The sequence below is a fragment of the Tamandua tetradactyla genome, chromosome 14 (genome assembly GCF_023851605.1).
Source record: "Tamandua tetradactyla isolate mTamTet1 chromosome 14, mTamTet1.pri, whole genome shotgun sequence".
Taxonomy (NCBI): Eukaryota; Metazoa; Chordata; class Mammalia; order Pilosa; family Myrmecophagidae; genus Tamandua; species Tamandua tetradactyla.
In genome coordinates this window covers 27,930,054-27,952,840 of record NC_135340.1, presented here as the reverse complement: position 1 = coordinate 27,952,840, position 22,787 = coordinate 27,930,054, and the positions used below count along the sequence as shown (strand labels likewise).

Sequence of the window (22,787 nt, the reverse complement as noted above, 5' to 3'; positions counted from 1 at the left end):
GGCATCCAATGGACCAATGGTACCAACCCAAAGGGTGGCAGGAACCCCTGTCCTCATACCTGTGGGAATGCAACAAACCTCCCAATGTTATTCATCATCCCTCCCTTCTGTGGTTCCAGAAGGACATTAACCTGGGTGCCGATATCCAAAAGCACCATAAAAGTGCTCCCAAATTGTCACATGATGAGGGGTATGGTCTTTCCCTCTCTGGGATGTAGGTGGGGTCTTGGCTCCATTTCTATGCCGTTTTCAATTTAGTCAAATCTGGGTACACAGAACCTTCCCAGGGACTGGCCTCCAAAATCGGGGCTGGAGGGAGAGGCAGGAACCCTTAAGGATCCTCCTCCGCTTCTGCCAACCATATCTGGGGGTTGTGGGTTGGGGATTGGGCAGAGGCAGATTGCTTCTGTTGAGCCCAAGGCTATCCTAATTTATATTTTTCCTAAAACTCTCCATTGGAAAGCCTGTCTATGGTTTCCTTTAGGACCCCTTGCTTTAGTCAACACAAGGACATATCTTGGCGAGTGGGGACCTCAAAGAGGAAGGGTATGATAAACCTACTCAGTGGGGTGTTTCAGAGGGAGTTTTGTGGTAGGGAGAAGAACTAGCTTGTTGCCTTATTTAGGGGTTTCCTTTCCATCCTCACACTAACCCCAAGATCAGTCTGGGAGGCCTGAATGTGGGTATAATTTGTCCCAGAGTGAGAACAGATGTAAGCGGCCATGAGCCAGGAAAATGTCCACTGGGCAGTGGAAGCCCTAATTTCATTGATCTCAGCATGAAACCAGCACTGGCATTCATGTATAGCACTCCTATTTGGAATGATGGAAATGTTTTGGTAATGGTTATGGCAGCAAAACATTTTGAACACAATTATCAGCACTGAAATACACACACACATACATACATACGTACATACATATATATGATTAAAAGGGGAAATGTTAGATTGTGTATATGGTAAAAGAATACAATTTTTTAAAGAATATGGAACTATACTACACAGTGAACCCTAAGTTAAACCATGGACTTTAATTAATAGTATAATTAAAGTATAATAGTATAAAACATACCAATGCAAGGTGTTGGTGGTAAGGTAGTGTATGTGAATCCTACATTTTAGGCATGCTTTTTGTGTAAGCCCACACCATCTCTACTAAAGAAAAAAATTCTGAGAAAAAGTGATTGGGGACCACTATTGCAACATTTGGACTGACAAATGGAACATAATGCTTGAAATTGGTACTTTCCAAATAAATACAAGGTATATGGGAGGAAAAACTTCATCCCACTCCACACTTCCCCATACATCCTTCCGACTGTGCCAAAATTCTGTGGAGTGAGTAACTTTACTGTATGTCACAGAAACAGGTTTAGGCACAACAGAGACTTTCAGCAAATGACTGCTTTATTACTTACGTATCACAAAGGAATCAACAGACTACGGGAAAAGAATCCACTGTGGCTGGTCCCCTGAGGAGGCCAACTGCTCGAGTCAGGGTCTGCATGGCATCTCTGAATGCCCTACTTCACGTTAGAGATGAGGGATCAATTGTGTCTGATCCTTTAGGGAGATGAACTGCTTGGCAGCTCTGCATGCGTCACTTCATAGCAGAGATGAGGGCCACCTGCACTGCCTGAGTGGGAGCTTTTGCATACTCCAAGGGTGGGGGGCCTTGCTGATGAGCAAACTTTGTGCCCTAGCAACCACCGAGGGCTGGTTAAGCTTGAACATCTGCCCCTGCCCCCACCTGCAGTCTCTTGTAAAATAGAAACATTCCAAACACCTGCATGCAAACAAACACAAATAGAAAATAACAATCACCTGCATACAAACAAACTAGAGTCCAAACATTAACAGACACCTGTCACAAACAAGCAAGCATGAAAACGTAGCAAACCCATGTACACAAACAAGCAAGAGGGAAAAGAAGAGGGGTAGACAAGGGCTAGGAGATGGCCACTGAGTTGTCTGTGATTTCTCCAGCAGGAAGGTGGAATGGAAGACAGCAGATAGCTATCCATCCTGAAAATAAGCCAAAAAATAAATATCTGAGAAACACAGTAGTAAAACGTAGTGGTAGACAGAAGTTGAAGCAAGAGTTTTTATTTCCTCAATTGTGCTGGTTTGAAAGGAAGTATGCCCCCTAAGAAAAGTCATGTTTTAATATAAATCCCATTTCTTAAAGGTAGAATAGTCTCTATTCAATGCTGTGTATTTGGGACTGTGATGGGATCATCTCCCTGGTTGATGAGATTTAGTTAAGAACGGTTGTTAAACTGGATTAGAGGATGACATGTCTCCACCCATCTGAGTGGGTCTTGATTAGTTTCTGAAGTCCTATAAAAGGAGAATGAGAGATTCAGAGAGATTCAGAGAGAGCAGAGAATGCTGCAGCACCACGAAGCAGAGAGTCCACGAGCCAGTGACCTTTGGAGATGAAGAAGGAAAACGCCTCCCGGGGAGCTTCATGAAATCGGAAGCCAGGAGAGAAAGCTAGCAGATGATGCTGTGTTCACCATGTGCCCTTCCAGCTGAGAGAGAAACCCTGAACTTCATCAGCCTTCTTGAACCAAGGTATCTTTCCCTGGATGCCTTTGATTGGACATTTCTATAGACTTGTTTTAATTGGGAGATTTTCTCAGCCTTAGAACTGTAAACTAGCAACTCATTAAATTCCCCTTGTTAAAAGCCATTCCGTTTCTGGTATATTGCATTCCAGCAGCTAGCAAACTAGAACAGATTTTGGTACCAGGAGTGGGGTGCTGCTGCTGCAGTTTGCAAATACCAAACATGTTAAAATGGCTTTTTAAATGGATATGGGGAAGGTTCTGGAAGAGTTGTGAAAAGCTTGATAGAGAAGGCCTAGAATGCTTTGGAAAGACTGTTGGTAGAAATGTGGACTCTAAAGATACCTCTGATGAGGCCTTAGAAAGAAATGAGGCACGTGTTATTGAAAACTGGAAGGAAGGCGATCCTTGTTTTAAAATGGCAGATAATCTGGCAAAATTGACTAGTGGCTTTGGCTGGAAGGTAGATTTTAAAAGCCATGAACTTGGCTATTTAGCAGAAGAGATCTCCAAATTAAGTGTTGAAAGTGCAGCCTGGTTTCTCCTCACAGCTTATAGTGAAATGCGAAAGGAAAGAGATAAGCTGAGAACTGAACTCTTGAGTAAAAAGAAACTAGAAATTGAGGTCCTGGAAAATTCTGGGCCTACAGAAAGGGAGACTCCAGAGTATAGTGCCCTGAGTGTGGATTTAACCAAATGTGGAACCAGCCAGCCATTTCAGAGAAAGTCAGGATCGGACATGGAGTTATCCAGGAAAGATCTGTGGAAACTCCTTATGTCTGATGGGCATGATCCAAGGCTACTGCATAGAAAGCCAACGAGAGTGCTGTGGGACCTGTATAAACAGAGCCGCTGCCAGTCTGGACTGAGGGGTTCAGAGAAGGGACACATTGGAGGAAAAATAACTTCAGAGGAAAAACCGTGGAGGCTGAGGTCTGAAGTCAAGAAGCCTCAGGCCAGGAGAGTGGACCCACCCAAGCCCGTGGAGAGGGTGAGTTTGCCCCAAAGGCAGAGAATGGGCCTTCCACCTCGTTGCAGTGGAAGAGTCATGCCGCCTCAGGCCTTGGAGAAGGTGAAGCACATTCCTTGGGGTGTGGGGAGAGCCTGGCTGCCACCACATGGAGGGGTTGAGTGTGTGCCCCGGAGATGGCAGAGAGCCCGGGTGTGGCCCCAATGCTTGGAGAGGGTGGAGCCGAGAGAAAGGTGGTCTCCCCAATATCCCCCAAGGTTGCATTCAGAGAGAGGCAGGCGTAGGCATTTGGAAAGGGTGGGACTGCCACTTTCTAAAGCCCTGAGGATAAATGACTCTCAGACTTTGAAAACTAATGGACTTTGCCCTGCAGGTTTTCGAAACTGTATGGGTCCAGTGACCCCTGTGTTCCTTCCTCCCTATGGAAATGTGTATATGTATCCTACGAATGTTCCTCCTTTGTATGTTGGCAGCAAATAATTTGTTATGAGTTTTCAAAGGTCCAGAGCAAATGGAGAGAATTTTGCCTTAGGACGGACCATGCCTGTAACTGACTTGATGAGATTTTATACTGTCTTCAATTTTGTACTTCATTGTATTGCTATTGAAAGGTTTAAGGTTTCTGATATTGTTATGAAATTAATGTATTTTGTATATGGGATAAACATGTCTTTTTTAGGGGCCAGAGGGTGGAATGTGCTGGTTTGAAAGGAAGTATGCCCCCTAAGAAAAGTCATGTTTTAATATAAATCCCATTTCTTAAAGGTAGAATAGTCTCTATTCAATGCTGTGTATTTGGGACTGTGATGGGATCATCTCCCTGGTTGATGAGATTTAGTTAAGAACGGTTGTTAAACTGGATTAGAGGATGACATGTCTCCACCCATCTGAGTGGGTCTTGATTAGTTTCTGAAGTCCTATAAAAGGAGAATGAGAGATTCAGAGAGATTCAGAGAGAGCAGAGAATGCTGCAGCACCACGAAGCAGAGAGTCCACGAGCCAGTGACCTTTGGAGATGAAGAAGGAAAACGCCTCCCGGGGAGCTTCATGAAATCGGAAGCCAGGAGAGAAAGCTAGCAGATGATGCTGTGTTCACCATGTGCCCTTCCAGCTGAGAGAGAAACCCTGAACTTCATCAGCCTTCTTGAACCAAGGTATCTTTCCCTGGATGCCTTTGATTGGACATTTCTATAGACTTGTTTTAATTGGGAGATTTTCTCAGCCTTAGAACTGTAAACTAGCAACTCATTAAATTCCCCTTGTTAAAAGCCATTCCGTTTCTGGTATATTGCATTCCAGCAGCTAGCAAACTAGAACATCAATCAATACAGCTATAGATTTTTAAAGAGGATTCAACTAGTTATCAGAGACCAGGATCAAAGCAATCCACTGGCCCTATTAAGTGACAAACAGCATATGTGGACAGGTTGTCTATTGCTCAAGAATGCAGAGCAAAACTGCGATAACGATGCAGAGGCTATGAACATAGATAGAGAAGAGCATACAAAGCACTTTGAATATAAAGACACAGAAAAGATAATTATGGAAATCTGTGGCATTTCCAATAAAAAAAAAACCCTCTGAGGGAAGCAAAAACAAACTTAAAAAAAGATGAGAATAAACGGAGTTGGAAAGAAAAACAGGGGTAATAGGAAACTAAAACAAAAATAAAACTTTACTTTGAGCAAGATATTAAGCAGAATTCACATTGCGTAAAAACTGAAGAAGTGGTAGAGAGGAAATCTTGATCAGTTTTCCTGGACTGTAGAAGAAAATTACCAAGAGATGAAATTGATGAGAAAAACGGTGGTAGACATAAAAGGAAACTAGGAAACATAGAGATAGTGTATCCAAAAGTAGAGTTCCTAAAGGAAAGAATAGAATTAATGAATTAGAAACAGTAACAATATCTAATAGAAATAATTTTGAGCCAAGTAAAGTACCATTTATACAAATTTAAAAGACTTCCTATATTCTAATCAATACAAAAATATACACATGATCTTCTATGTTACACAAGTTGAGGAAAATAATGTTGCAAGGTCTGCAGGATTTTGACGTGAAAAGATTGTAATCTGGGAATTTATGCCTAACCAATATGTCATTCTTATTTGAATCCATCAACAAAACTTTTCCAGATTACTACTTCTGTACTGATCTTAAAAAATATTTTTGAGGAAATTTTCTAAATGGTGGATAAATAAAGCAAAATTAGAAGTTCAGTAATAAAGATGTCACGATGTAAAAGGAGTAGATACTCTGTACAGAGACCAGTTAAAATTTTAAAATATTTACACATCTGGTAGTAAAATTGAATGCAAAGACAAACGTTTTAGGGCTGAGTATGTGAAATTCATTGTGAAGAAAAGTAGGTACAAAAAGACATCAATGAACACTTGATTCTGATAATTGGGTAATGTACTTTAAAAATGCTATTAGGGCAGGCAATGGTGGCGCAGTGGTAGAGCTCTTGCCTGCCATGCTGGAGACCTGATTCCCGATGCCTGCCCATGTTAAAAAAAAAAAAAAAAAGGAAAGCTATTAAACCTTACAAGTAATCAGCAATAAATTAAAAATAAGATATATTTCACCTAAAACTTTGGAGAATATAAAAGTAGAAAATTATAATCCACTGAGAAAAAAATGGCTGAAATAAAAATTTTAAAATATATCAATTATAGTAATAAGTGTGAATGAGATAGATATGCTTATTAAAAGACATAATCTCAGTTTGGGTAGATTATTTTTAAACAGTTGACCATATTCTATCTACAGGAGAGAAAAGTAATAGAAAAATGAAAATAAACCACACAAACTAAAGCAATGAAAAACATATTTCCAAGAAATTGTATTAGCAATAAAAATATCATATAAAAAGGGTACTTTTTTTGAGCAAAGTTTAAATCAAAGGGATCACTGAAATATGAATGAGAGTTCTTATATTGTGGCCTCACAAAGGATAACCAAAAGAAACTCAAACCAAAAAAAAATCTATAATATATGAAGGAAAAATGCCTCTTATAAATATAACAACATGAAATCCTATAAATAAAAGCATGATAAACAGAACAAAAAATGAAAATGCTATATCACAAGTGGTTTAAAAATCTGTGGAGGAAGAAAGTGAATTGAGGAGGATTGACTATTTATTTGAAAATAAATCAATTTATATCCATTTTAATTCATTCACAATATAAATAAAATTTAGAATGAATTAGTAATCTAAAGTGGACTAACAAATTGGGGATGCTTGGCATGCAACATTAAATTTTGAAATAAAATAATTGTTATATTCAAAGTCCTGAGTTCTTTTTCACTGATCAGGCTTGTATAATTTCGTTTAATTTAATATTTCCCAGACTCATTTGATCTTGTAATATCTTCCACATAGCAATACTGCTTTAACTTACCATATAATTAAAAGTCCATTGAAATCACCTTGGCAAATGCAGTTTTAGAGAAAAAGCTAACCACTACTATCACTACTTTTCATTTTTCAATCTGGAAGAGATAGCTAGTACATATAAACAAGATGAAAATGTGTAGATTTTTGAACGAATGTTGCCGAATCATTATCATTTTGCAGGTAATAGGCAACCTACCTTGAGAAACCGATGAGAAATAATGGAAAATCCAGCAGGCCTAATAATGAGCTCCATAAATGGCCTCTTACAAATGCAATATACGAAGTTCAATACCATCTCTATATACCAATGATATATCCCCATATTAAATTTAAAAATGAAAAAATGTAAAACTATATTTACAGACATTATAAACAAAACCTCACTAAATTGAACAACATGAGTAATAGTAAGTTTCAAAAATCATATTTTAATTCTTCCTAGCTCACTTTTTTAGTTCAGTCAAAAGACTACTCTTTAACCTGAAACATTTAAAGAAAATAGTATTTGTCAGAGTAAGTTTAACTTGCCACAATTTTCTTCCACCAAAAACGATAGATTCATCTCTCGTTGCAATTAGTTAGATCCTAATTATTATATAGGATCTAATTATTTACTCAATCACTTTATCTTGGACAAGATTTCGAAAGTTCAAACTGTTTTTTGACATAATTGTACTGCCTACTAAAATATACACTAAATTTATAATGTATTTTGAGCCAGAATTTTATACTTCCTGAACCTCTGTAGTCAATATAACTTTTTGTTCCTTTTTTTAAAAGAAGTAAAGTCATAGTATTTTGCAGAGGGAATTCCAACATAAATACCATCATTCCTATCTTATTTTTTTTATTTCATCAAAATTAAACAACTTAAACATACCTTGTAATTGGAGTCAAAATTCCAGTACAAATTTTTTAGTGTAAAACTTCTAAAATGATTATAATATATACTTAGAAGAATGATTACTGTAGAAGAGATGAAAATTTGAAATATAAGTATATTAAAATGAATCATTTTAAAATGTGAAAAAGAATGATCAGATCAGTGAAAACAGTGATGCAGGAAATAGAACCATGTATATAAAAATTTGTTTTATAATAATATTGTCCTTTCAAGCATGATAGAGGAAAGGCCAAAATATTCAATAAAGAGTATTGGATCAACTTGCCAGCCACTTGGACAAAAAGGTATATTATAACACTTCATATCTTTGTCATAAACGTGAAAGTTAAACTAGTATAAGTTAATTTCAATAAAAGCAGTCTATGATATAATGTTATGATGTGCAGACTATGGGCTCACTGGGGCTGTTTTACAACTGACAGTTGGTTTTGTAGAGAGCATGTGCCAAATTATCATGCACGTGTACACAGGATCTGACCGTTAATTAATTGAGGCATGTAGGAGGATGCGGTAGTGTACATGCTTATACAATTTATATTTGAAGTCGTGTGAGATACAGAATCCAAAATATAGAAATATGAACAACAACCTTCCTAGTTAATGACTCAATCATAAGAGCTTCAGATATACGCTTTCTTGTAAAGGTTACACCACAATGGGTTAATGTAGTTGCACAAATCTATCACTATTGGTCTCCAATGTGTTAAAATTTTAACATATTATAAAATAAGTTTTATGCGTTTCACTAAAAAATACTCTTAAGCTCCTGAAGCTTCAGTATTATCATTTATATAACATGAATAATAAAACTTCCAAATTGGAATTAAATAAGACTGCACACATAAAATACATCAGCATGTAGTTGGCATTTAACCATGAATTCTGTTCTCTTTTATTTTCGTCTTCCCTGAATGGATACCCAATCTGACTGAAAACCTGGTATAAAATGAGAATAGATTAATCTGAAATTGACCCATACAAATAGTGGATTTTAATCTTTGGCATGGAGCAAATGAAAATTAGTGAATTCATATTTCTGTCCTTTTGGAGATATTAACCTACTAAAATAATTAATGCAAAGAATCCACACAAACAGTTCTCATTTCAAGTGCAACACTGAGAGAGCCCTAAAATCCAACAGTGCGTTTTGCTTGTCTATCTCTCTGGTCCTGACTAGTCTAGTTTGTTGAGAAGATTATGATATTTACTATGTAGAAAATTCCAAAGTTGAAAATTTTTCATTTGCATTTTTGTGCACACAGTTTGGTGTTAACTCAGACCTATACACAATATCAACTCACTACTGTGTAAAGGTTTTTTTTTGGCCCTTTGCAAATGCTTTTCTCCCTTCCTGCTGCAGTCTTCTCCCAGTACTCTCCTCAAATTGCTCATTATTATCTGTAAGACAAAATCCTACCATTTTACATTCACTGTATTTAATGACATTTGTCAACATTTTCTGAATTCATCTTTTACAGAGCAACCTGGTATGTGGTTCTTGAAAGAAAAAAATCTGATAGAAGATCTTCTTTAGAAGCTTGTAATCTAATTAGGGACATTTTAAATACCGAAACTAACTTTCTATAATTTAAATCGCTGTTGGTGTGGATTATTTCAGATTACCCTAATAGACTGCTATTTAACAGCTGAATAAGCCATAAAGTAGAAGAGAAACTGTCAGCTTGGATCAAGAGTGGAAAGCTTTCCAAAGGAGATGATGTTGGCACTATGTGTAGTAGATAATATGTTTTTTGTTACAAGTAACAGAAAACTCAAGTCAGATTGGCTTAAAAAAATTAAGGGGATTTATTGGTTCCTGTAACAGAGCATTCAAGGGTAGTTTTGGCTTCTAATAGGATTGATCCAGAGATGTGTCGCATTAGGGCTCTGAATTCATCTCTTCGCAATCCTTTGACTCTATCCTTTTTTTTGGCATGTTGGTGTCATACTTTAGTACCCCTTTCATGGTAAAAACAATAATTGCAGAAATTCCAGACCTTATATGCTTTTCTCTCTCCAGAGCATGAGTTATCCTGGGATGAGCTCTAGAATTCTCTGAGCAGTCTTGAATCTTTGAATCAATTACTATGACTAGGGGAATGAAATTCTAAGCATCCATATCTCAAATGGAAATAAGAGGCTATTAGGAAGGGGATAGGGGAAATAAATGCTGAAAAGGCAACCAACAAACATTAGCCACACTTGGATTTTAAGGAAGTGAAGAATATTTACTTGTAGAGAGTCTAGATAGGATAGTATTCCAGGCAGGAGGAGTGTTGTGACAATTAGCAAGTTATATAGGATCATGAAGATTACCTTAATAAGCATCTAAAGAAATGATGATGTATTGATGACGTTTTTTGTGGTCATGAAGATTAGCTTGAGGATGTTAATTTTAGAAACTATATAATGTAATGGGCCGCCGTGTATAAAATTTGCTCCAGGTGGAACTATGGCAGCCAGAAGAAGGCTATTTCATAGCTATAAGCAAAAATGACTAACATGAGTCTCTTAGTTATGCATGAGTAACTTCAGTTATGCATGGGGAGACTGAAGTTACCTGCATTTAAGAAGTGTCATGGACCAAGATATTAAGTATTGCATTCCTCATTTTGAATTGGAACTGTGTTGGGTAAATTCATATGCAAATTCTTCGACTTCTATGGAGAAATTGCCATGGAAGTGAAATCATCTTGATATAGCCCTATAGAATCTGGGTTGATGTTTGTGATATTTTTTCAACTGAATAATACAGAATTTGCAGATGTTAGTATTGTATAGCGATTAGCTTCTCGATACCAAGATAGACCTCTGTGAAAGGCAGAAGGGCTTCAACTGAAAAAAATAAACCTGCACATTTCCCTATCTTCTAAGAGCATCTCCTGCAACAGAAAATAATATCTAAGGAGATAGACCTTAGATCTTGTTGAAGGAAAAGAGAAGACTCCTTTTTGTAAGCATTGTGATTGTTTAATTGTGGACTTGAAACTGTGGATATACTCCAAGTAATCCCAATGTTTGTGCATAGGCTGGTTCACCACATTATGACAGCATTGGAGATGGATGAGGAGAAGGCCTGGTGAAAGCTACTGAGGCTACTAGAGGTTCTGAAAATAGTACCTCCAGTACAGTAGTCTTTATAAATGATTCTCTAGGTTGGGCTTACCCTCCATTTTACAGCTTACCAAAGATTGACGTCAATAGTAAAATGTATGTGTTTAAAATGTATACTTTGGCCTTTGATGAAAAATAAGGAATGGGAAAGGGCTTCTACCAAACTTGGAATGAAGCATCCTGAGGGGTAGTTCTGACTTGGCAGTCGTAGTGCCCAGCTGAGGACAGCTGTGACTAATGAAGCCACTTCTTGGGAAGGTCCGCAGGAGCAGGAGCGGGAGCAATGGGACCAGCTAATGAGGAGGCTGAAGGGAAAGAAATACCCCTGAATACAATGGCTCCTGGAAATATCCCTAAATAGAAGCAAGACTCTCTGAAGAGACCTCTCAATGTCACCCTCCTTGGGGACACTCTGATGGGGCTTATTAAACAGAAATGCAAATTTACGTTCTAATCAAAGGCTAATAAGGCAAGAATATTTTGGGTAATGTTTTAGTTTCCTGGCTGCTTAAACAAATTCCATACAATGGGTTGACTTAATAAGAATTTACTGGCTCACAGTTTTGAGGTGAAGAGAAGTCCCAATCAAGCTATCAAGGCAATGCTTTCTACAGAAAACTGTGAAGTTCTGGGACTGTCTGCCAGTGAACCTTGGTCCTTGGCTTTTCTGTTACATGGCGATGTTCATGGCAGTATCTCCAGGCATCTGTGGGTTCCCTTGACTTCTGGTTTCTGACCATTCCCTATGACCTTCTCTCTGTGCATCTGAATTTCACTCTGATATCCAGTAGTGGGATTAAGACACATTTAGATTCATTTGGGCCACACCTTAACTGAAGTAAGGTCATCAAAAGTCTTATTTACAATGGGTTCACACCCCTGGAAAAGGATTAAGATTATAAGGAGCCAGGGTAGTGAAAGGATAAGAACAGTACTGAGGAACATTATGTAATACAATTAACTATGTATAAGGTAGATCAGAACAAAGGAGAAATACATTTAAATGAATTTTAAATTTTTATGTTTCAAAAGAATCTGCAGGCTTTAGGGTTGATTAAATATGTGCTGTGAGTGATGTGAGCTGATGACAGTTGAAAAAGTAGTAGACTCTGGAGAGGAAAAATAAATGAGAAATAGACTTTATGTTTATAGTTTCCATTTTGCAATTGTTGTCCACATAGTTCAGTCAAGATCTTGAAATGACATCAAGTTCTTCCTTCCAAGGACATTGCCATGATTCACGAACATCTATTTCATGCGGTCTTTATCTTGCCTAGAAGACAAACTTGATCACAAAAACATAACTGAATGTTTCCTTATGCCAGTCATGTTTAAACTCTTTTACATTCTGGGAGTAATTTTAGGAGATAAATACAGCATTTAATACCATTTCTTTCCCCACTGTATTTTTATGGGTATGATGAGTTCAGGCATGATAAATCATATTTCTTAAATGCCAAATTACCTCTTTCTATTTTATTATGAAATAAATACCTGGATAAAGCAGTATGTATTTCCCCTGAAATTACTGTTTTGGACCCTAAGAAGTATTTTGCATGTTAAATGTGTCTTACGTGTTGTTAAGTATTGTATTTAACCAGAGGAAGAACTGAAGACTTGGGTGAACTTACTATGATGAGAAGACAGCAATTTGATGTGGTGGTAGCTAAGGCATAGTGTCAATCACTACTTTGACACATTTTTGAATCACTGGTTAATTTACAGCTATCCATGTGCTTCATTAGCTAAAGAATATTTAGCTCCAATTTCAGGGATCATTTTCAGTTCTAGTAATTATAATCATTCTATAATTTAATTTTGAGCATTTGTCTGTGGACATGTGTCACAGAAAAATGGATAAAAGAGTGTGTGTAATTATAGTAAAGTGACTTTTAAATAATTTAAATAACAATGAAAAATTAAAATATATTTCCAAATAGAAGAAAATCTTATGCTACTAGAGTGAGTTATGTTTTTCATTAGCATAAGTATATTTCAGTTTTAGCCTAAAGCCATTAAAAAGTCCAAAAAACATTCTCCTTTGAAATTCTAATTTTTTAGAAGAATTAAATTCTTCTGCTATGACATCTTTCTCAAAGACATATTCCTAAAATTTTTTAAGTTGTTGAATGATGGTAGATAAATTGGGAGCTTCCTATTTTCTCTAATGCTAAAGTTAACTTTGATAAAAGATCTTTAAAAGTATTTAAACTTTAACTTGTAGGTTAACATTTATTGTGTGTTAACATTTACTCATAAAGATGGCTTTTTAGAAAACAAATTTGAAAAGAGCTTTTGCTAAAGCCTTTTGTAATTTGTTATCTTTGGGAGATGTGTGGTAGGAAAACCTGAATACAGACATTACTGTTTGCAAGTTTCACATCAAACTTGGTAACATAGTTGTTTATTAAAGATAAAGCAGAGGCTTTATCTTTAATAAACAACTCTTTAATAAACACCTCTCCCTTCTCTTTCTGTTTCCCTCCCTACTCTTCCTATTGAAAAGAGCTCCATTGTGATTAGAAAATAATACTGCCTGTCACAACTTTGTATTATGGAGGTGTCTTACACTTATAATTTTTTTAGCTCCTGCCATGTGGAAATGAAGGGAAAAGCATGGATGGTAATTTCCTTGAGGGCATGGGACCAATCTATTTTATTTATATATTCCCTATGCTAACACTGTGGGACATAATAGGCACTTTCATTATGAACTTCACTAAAATAACCCTATAAAAATAACCCTGAATCTCACTTCTAATTGCTGGGATACACTTATAATAAAGTTTAGGACTTCAAAATACCTTGACACTTTTTATAACATTCGTTACTTTCATAAATTTTCCTTGATCATTCAGTTTATTTATGATTTCAGTTATTTCTAATTGTTTTCTGTTAATATTTCATGCCTTCTTCAATACAACCACAGAGTTTCCTGGACCTCAGCATCTGGAAATAAATTTTTTAAATGTGAGGTAGTTTTTTAGCTTTCCTCTTTAAAAAAGAGTTAAAGGTCAGTTTTAAGTGGAATTTAGATTTGCACTGTGACAGAAGACCAATTAAACTGCCTGGGAGAATATGTCATTAAAATGTTCTTTGAGTATCATATTTTCCTTTATATGGATTGTGGATAAGGGAGTGGACAAGAATTAACACTAGTCTTGGTGACATAGAGAGGAAGGTGACATTTGCACAGCTTTGTTGATCATCCTTGGGTGGGGAGATAAATTCCATTTGTATTAAATCGTGATTGATGTTAGCTATTTGATGGAGAAATATAAAAACTCTTCAGGAAAGGGTTTTGCATATGATCTAATTTTCATATGGTTGTAGATGAGTGCATGATTGCCTATGTTATTTTTTTTTGCAGGGGCAGGCACTGGAAATCGTACCCAGGTCTCTGACATGGCAGGTGAGAATTATGTCACTGAGCCACCATTGCACCGCTCCTAAATATTAAATTATAAACTTCTTTATAGAGATATCTGATAATGAATAAGTGATTTGTTTTTCGAAACACTATTTTGTTCACTGCTTTGCTGGAACAAACGTCCAGGCAATGAGTCAATGCAAATAATACAAATATTCTCTTTTCTTTTTACTGATAAATTTAAATGATAGTAATTATAATAGAGAGTATATGAACAAAAACCTTATACATTAAGATGTTACTTATTCATCACTTGCTATACATTAATCATTGTTCCAATGATCTAGAAAGTTTTGACAAATGTTTGGCAGTTTGGATATGCAGTTGGTTATCTAATTACATGCTAAAATATTAGAAAATCTTCTGTGTTCTAAAATTTGGTTAAAACCTTTATGTAGAAGGCACACAAAGCATGTTGTCAAGTTATTCCCTTTTGTTATTTCTATAGCTGAAAATTTCTAGTACAAGAAAGGTAAAGCTGGGTGGTTTTCCCCTCGGAGCCAGAGTAAATACACAGAGAGTTATCCTGGAAGGCCCTTTCGAGACCAGGGCTGTCAGTTGGTTGGTTTTCAAATGTGGGGACCTCTGAACTGAATACATTCAAGAATATGAATGCCCCTAAAAACATGTGTCTTATAAAAGCTGGAAGAGGGGCAGTTTCCATTATTCAGAATCAGGCATGCTAACATTTTCAGTCTATATAATGAGTTCTGTGGGTTTCTTTTTATGTGAAAAATCAGCTCTCAAAAGTTGGGAGTCATCTATATTCTTTTTCTCTAAGCAATCCCCAAAATATGCACCTCCAAAGATTCACATTTTTATTGATATTTCAGACTTATTGGCAAGGTAGAAAAAGCATTGAGGGAATTGGCATTATAATTTTAAAGATTGGCTTCACTGTGTCATGTAAAGATATCTTGGGACTGGTGCAAATGGCCGAGCCACAGAAGCAAACAGGGTATTTTGCAGAACTTTAGGGTATATTTTTATTCACTTGAAGGAAGATGTACTTTTTCTATGGGGATGACCACTAGGCACAAAAATATGATCTTTATTTTATCTCTGCTGATCAGTATTCTTGCCTCCTCACATCCCTCCACAGTTTATTCTAATGAATAGAATTTTTATAGTTCTTAAAAATCTCTGAAATAGTGTATAATGTGCTGAGAACAATAGTTCTTGGTTCATGTGGTGATAAAGAGGTAGGTTTTCATTTTTAGTTTTGCTTGGTTCATATCTTATTTTGATAGTGTAGCATGAGTTGGTACAGGATAGGAAAAATGTAGAAAATATGGACCCAACTCTGTAAAGTCTTCTGACAGGGGATGCCTGTTTTGAGAGTGTGTTGGATTTTATTGCCGAGTGTATGGCTATGGTCAGGGAGGGAATAGTGCTCAACAGTTTAGGAAAATTGGGGTGCAAGTGATGATTTGCAGTTTACAAAATGCAGAGCACAGGTAAACATAAGCTGGAAGCATAATTCTGTCAGAAGAGGTTATGTGTCTAATTTTGATAAGTTTGAGAAATACCAGGAAACAGCAAAAAATATATTCAATTGCTATTACCTCTTCCAATAAGTGTTCCCTTAAGACAAAATAGATTTTCATAAATTCTAACCACATCACACTGTATGTCCTTCCTTCAACATGCTGTGCATTTTCATCAGGCTTGCTTTCTGTTCCATCTGACTAGGATGCCTTTTCTTCCTTTATCTGTTTAATGGTTTTCTATGTATATTTCAAATTTCTTTATTTTTTAAAAGTTGCCCTGTCCTAGCCCTAGGCAAATTAAGCATAGAGCCATAATGCTTTGATTATACTGAAATTATTGGCTCATGTGTCCATCTTCACTTCTAGATATGTTTACATGAGGGCAGTAACCATGGCCATGCCCTTATTTATTTCCAATCCCACTCTAAAAATTTACTTTCATTTTAGTTACTTACTAAAATTATTTAGTAAAACTAAACAAAAACTAGGTGTTTTCATTTTAACAGTTTTATATTATTTTGTAACACACACATATATATAATATACATACATACATACATACATACATAAATATTGCTAATTTATTTCTACTTATTGCTTGATATTTGCAGGCTTTCAAATTTTCTCTGTAGCAAATACCATATTGTTTTTAATATCCATTTATCCTTATTTCCTCAATTCTCTTCCTAGTTCTTACCTCAAGATCTTGCTCCTAAACTCCAAAAGATAGGACGAAGTGTTCTTTGATAATCCACTTAAAAGAAAATTCTTTCTTACTGAGTACCAGCAAAAGTCCCTGTATTCATAGATACTTTAGATTTTCAATAAGAATCCATTATTTAAAAGGATTATTGGCCTTTCTTTTTTATATTCGTACACACAAAATAGGAAGATAGTTTTCCTCTACTTCATAGCTTCATGATCTAATCTCGGCTGTAATCCCAAAACCAGTTTGTCAGCAGCCTGCTACTTAAACCCAATGCCCTAGCCTCCCATTCATCTTATTTGAAATAGAATTATTGACAAATGATTTCTGGAGGGAAATTAAAAATGATAATTAATGTGGTGCTCCTTACAGTTACTAAATGACAGGTCTATATTTGTTTTGAAGGAGGTGGAGTAAGGCCACCCAATTTGAATGAATGGGTGCAAAATTTGGCACAGGGATGCTGAATTCAGAGACCTTATTAAATACAAGAATGATCCTACAATACCTTTTAGCAGCACCCATTGAAAATGAACACCTAATAGGGTGCAATTACTTAACACTTTCCTCAAGAGGAAAACTTCCTATCTCTTTAATTCAATTCACTTTGCTTCAGTGAATTCCATATATATAATACATATGTACACACACACGTGCACACACACACATACACATTATTCATCTCTTGGCTCCAAACAGAGGCAAAATGTTTTTTAGCTAGCAAATAAGCCCTTCGAATATCAAGCAGTCCTGCTATTCAGCAGACACATCCACCCTACCCCAGCCCCAAGAATTTTAGTTTCAAAATCATACTTGAATTAACAATATATTCTTCAGCATCAAATAGATCTGCCAGGGCTAACAGACTAAGCACAACCAAATGTGTTTATTTTTTAAATTAATTTTCATTTTTATTTGGCATAATCCATGCATATCACTTAAAAGGTCAAATAATTATACAAGGCTTATGACAAAGCAATAGCAATCTCATATTCTATCCTTTCCTCCCAAATTCCCCTCCCCAGGGCTGATGTTTGCATATTCCAATTGGGATGGCCTTATTGGTTGTTTATAAATAGAGAATATTGGATTAATTAGTGCTTATATTAGCTGGTTAAGTATTTTGAAATTCAACCTTTTCCTCTTTACCCCCAAATCTCATTCCCCAGAACCAACTGCTTTAAATTCTTTCTTGAAAAATTAGTGTTAAGTAACAGAGAACCATGCAAAGAGAAAATATGTCCATTATCTACTGCAGATAAAAGACAAGTTAAACAATAATGGAAATGCAATTGTAATGAAATTGGCTCAACAATGAACATTATTTACATTGTCATAATAGTGTTAAATCTGAATATTGGTTTAACACAGACCTGTGATATAACTAATTGGGAGGATACAAGAATGGTAAATGGTATGTGATGATGCCATAAAAGGAGTAAAATCACAAAAAAATCCGTTAATAGTCTCTAAAATTCTTAAAGCGGCCATATAAACATAGAGCAGATGATTTAGAAACATGAAAGTAAATAGCAGAAGAAACAGCTAAAGAATGTATTTCCTCTCTGCTCACTTGGAAATGTACTCTTTCTATTCAAATATACACACTTAATTCTTTAAAATCCATTTGCCCACCTCTATACAATACAAGAACCATTAAGCATTTTATTTCCATGTACTGCCCCTTCTCCAGACATGTAACCTATTTTTAAATGTATTTTAATTCTAACTTTAATCACAAAACGTCTTAAGTATTGTTTTATATGTCCACCGTATTTCCCAGGTTTTGTGCTTCATTCCTGAGATTGCTGTCCTTCTGGCTAATACACTTCCTTTAGAATTTCCTTTGATGAGGCGAGGTGTACCTTGGCTTGCTGGAAGACTATGCATGGCAGGGCAGTGGAAATCTTGTGCGCAAAAGCAGTCTTACATGGAAGCATTCTCAAATAAGACAGAAGTAGAACTCTTTGTGTTGGGCTTCAATTTTCTCATGGACACTTTGAAACTACAGAACAAAATGTCTAAGGTCATTTCCTCTGTAAGTCTCAATTCTTGACTAAGATCGCTTTATTCTGTGATACTCTATCTGCTTGCCATTATCCATAAGCAGAATGATGTACTCTTCTTTATTAATTGAGAACTTCTATATCAACTCTCTTCCCAAAGTAATCACCACATATTTAAAAAGGCATGGAGTAAACCATCAGATTTAGTATGCAAACATTTGCCAGTGTCTCTGTCCTCACCACAGACTTTATTATTGGTCCTTCTGGAACAAAGGGGCAGTGGTAGAACTGGTTCTTGCATACCTTGTATTTCATTGGGCCCCGAGGTTTTGAGAGGTTCACATAACATCCTTCATGCACTAACAAGTCCCTAAATATCAAGGAGCAGTCCTGTGATCATTTTCTATGTGAATAGCACCCTTTATTATTTTCTTTTGCTACATTTTAAATGGTGGCTCTTGGAGTTCTACAACATGGCACCTTTGACCCAACTGAGAATACACCTGCCCAACGGTAAAGACTTGCACAAATCCTTTTCTCATCGATGCCAAGAAAGAAAGCATTCAGAGGAGAAAGATGGTAAAGAAGGAGCCATGAGTAAGGGGGAAGAGAAGCCAAGAGGTTCTGATTCTTGCTTATTGTTCTGGTTATAGGGGCAAACCTCAGGCAATTGTGAGGTATAAACTTAATTACATAGCATATATTTCTCTTTTTTGTCTTGTGGGGTGGTGGTGCTGCATGGACAGGAAATGAACATTATCTCTTGGAGTCATTATGGCAGCATCTCTAACTGTGTGTATATATTACCTGCTACAACTGTCTTTTATTATTTGTAAACTCACCTTACCCTAAATGGAAAGATAGACAACAAAATCACTTTCCATCTCCAGCCTATCAATTTTGCTTTTGCTTCGCTAAAAGAGAAAAGCATTATTGACGCAGCCCAGTGTTCACAGTAGACAGTGCAACTGAACTCGTTTCTATGAATTATCTCACTAAAGGTACATTTTTGAAGGATTGAAAGTCACTTTCATGATCTAGTTCTGTATTACTTTTTTCCTGTGTAGTAAAAGTTAGAATAACATATATCCTGAAAAATTATATTAATGACACCCTTCTTCCTATTTTCTAACCTATAGCTCTTCTTTTGGAAATATTCAAGATAATTGTAAGTCATTGGTTTGACTCCATCTTTTTTCTGAAAATTTTTGATAATCTCTCTCTATAAAGAAGAGACGTAATTCAATGTGATATATTATAAGGGAGAGTAACTTTCAGATTCTTCAACTTTAGGTTGTTATTCCCAGCTTTTAATCCCTGCAGGAGAGTAAAGTACCACATTTTCTATCAGCTTTCACTATTGCCATGTTTATTTCTGTCTCTTTCCATCTTTGAGTGTACCTAATCTGATTTCTGAGAAACCTTCAGTTCTTTAATTTTTATGTAATACATTTGCCACTCACTTTCTCTGACTCTATTCTATTTTCATGTGAGTTAAAATCTCACTCAACTGCTAGTGAATTTGAAAATAGGAGAAAACATACACACTCTTGTTCTGGCTAATATTGGTAAATAAAGTAAAAAAGACATATTATATGATGCATGCATGTGTTTAACTTTTGGATAAGACAACGTATATGTTTAAGATATAAGTGATGAAATGTTCTCTCTTAGCTATTCTTGTTATTTTATTTAAATATACCAGACTCAAATATGTACAAAATATCTAGAATTCCTCCATTGTCTTTCCACTGGTTAAATAATATTTTAGTGACTTCTGTCTCAAAATAACCGTATAACATTTTAATAGTAACATGTAGAGTGAAAATAAATCTGCAATATCTTTTAAATTCATTAACATTTTCTTTTCCCGATAGGGCTCAAATCATTTGTATTGATTGAGTGCTTTATACAATCCTGCCACTGTGAAATTCTACTTCTTTATTCTTAATGAAATTAGTGGGGTCTTAGTCTGGATCATTTAATGAATAAGTACTCTAAATTATCTTTCTGTCCATGCTCTAAGCATTTGAAACATAAACTATGCACATGTTTTCTTAAAGAGTTGCAGATTGTTTTTAAGAATGAACTAAAAAAATTCTTGTTTCATAGTACCATGAATACTTGGTGACTGTCTCTTCATCATTTAATCATTGAATTTACACTCAATGGTCCTTGCACTTTTCGAGGAATTATTTCTACCCAGGATTCCAAGAGTGGATTGTTTAGGCTATAATAAGTATGCCATTAAATAGTTCTAATCTTAGTGACTAATTCAGGGCCAGCATGTGACTTAAACTTTTCCAGTTAGGATAAATAACAGGAATTCTGTTGGGACTCCTGGGATTTGGATGGGAGATTAGTTATTATTATATTTTATTTTATATTATTATATTTTATAGTTATTATTATATTTTATTTATTATTTATATTTATGCAAGTAATCCATAATATGTCCAGGCTGACTGATCTGAAGAATTAGGGTGGATCACAAAGCAGGCCAATACCACATGTATTAATCAGTTTGCATTATGTTACGACGTATGACAAAAACATCCCTCAAATCTCAAGCACTTATGACAACAGAGTTATATTGGTTGATCTCTTGTTTCTTATCAGTTGCAGGCCACTGTTGTTTGGTGGTAACTCTGCTCTTTCTCCATGAGTCTTTTTCATTTGAGGATTCAGGCAGAAGAAGTCTTTATTTATACCATGCAGTTCTTTATAAATAAAAGTACTAGCGATTGAGTCCAGCTGCTCAAGTGTGTGAAGTTTCTATTCAGTTATAACATACTCTGCATCCATTCACATTTCATTTGCCAAAGCAAATCGCTCGACCAACCCCAATATTAATTGGGCAGGGTAATTAGGATGTTAGTGAGTAAGGTCAATTTGTCTTTATGTCTAGCTGGTATAATTTTCTGGAATTTTGTACCTACCAAGACATAATTTTTTTAAAAGTAAAGTACAGTTAAGTGTTATTAAAAGTTAGATTTTAGTTTTAATTACTGGGAGAAAAATGACATCATTTTAAATAATGATTTGCCTTTGGTTTTAATGAGAGAAATATGCAATAAGTAGTTCTGAAACATCCAGTGGAACTTCCCTAAATTTACCAAATGTTTCTCCAGATGTCTATAAGTGTCAAATTAAACCTGCAAATTGTTTTGTTTCATGTGCGGTTTTTAATTGAAGAATCACTCATTTTCTTCTTTCGTCAAAATTCCTGACATTTGGTAGTTGATCATATTATAGAGGAAAACTTACTTTCAATAAAGTTATGCATTTGACTTTCCGATATAGTAATGCTTTTGTAGTTTACAACATAACACTGGTGGTGAATGGCACCTATTTTAAATAAGGTTTCTATGCTTTTTGAAGGTGTTATGAAAAAAATTGCTTTCTTGGTTAGCTGTACTTTTACTTTAGAATTAAAGGAAAGTTGCTAGGTAAATTGCAAATTCTAAGGCATATGTCAGTCCAGGTTTAATCTCTTACTGGTTCAAATATATTTTTCCTGAAGTAAATACTTCAAATGTTCTTCTGCAATATTTTGTTACTTAAAGTAAAGGCATTGGCAGTGAAGAAAATTGGATTTTTTTGCTTTATATGTTAATTCTGAAGATAATTATACAATCAGATTGTAAATGGTTTGGTAAAATGTAAAAGAAAGAAAGTCGCTGAAGTTGCCAATAAGTGGAGGTGCAGATGGAAACCCTGCTTAATTGATGAACATAAGGATATCAGGTGGCTGACATCATCACAGAATTTTCTAATTTGAAGAGGGAAAGAGTATTACAAAGAGGACTATATCACATGTATTAGCCAGCTTGCACTAGGTTATGGTGCATAACAAACATCTTTTGAATCTCGATTTCTTTTAGCAAAAAGTTATATTGGTTTAAGAATGAGTACCAGGACAAGGTGGGATCTAACTAAGGCTGTACAATCAAGATCTTGCTACAGGAAGTGTTTTCTTAGGGCATCACCACTGGCACAATTGTCCCTGGACATACGATGCTACTAGTCCTGATGCCCCTGCATGCTTTTCTAATATGTTGTTGGACTCCACATCTTTGAATATTTGCTTTACATCAGACCACTAAGCTCTCAACTTCTTAGTAGATACTTTCCAGGATCTCTAACTGACCTTTTATGTTTGTTACTTCCCCAACTTGCATTTTCTTGGG

General features: G+C 35.7%; 1 long non-coding RNA gene across 2 annotated transcripts in view; it reads left to right on the top strand.

Moving 5' to 3' along the window:
* LOC143655689 (uncharacterized) overlaps positions 1-22,787 on the top strand; it is a 307,867-nt gene that overhangs the window by 140,918 nt on the left and 144,162 nt on the right. The window lies entirely within an intron of this gene.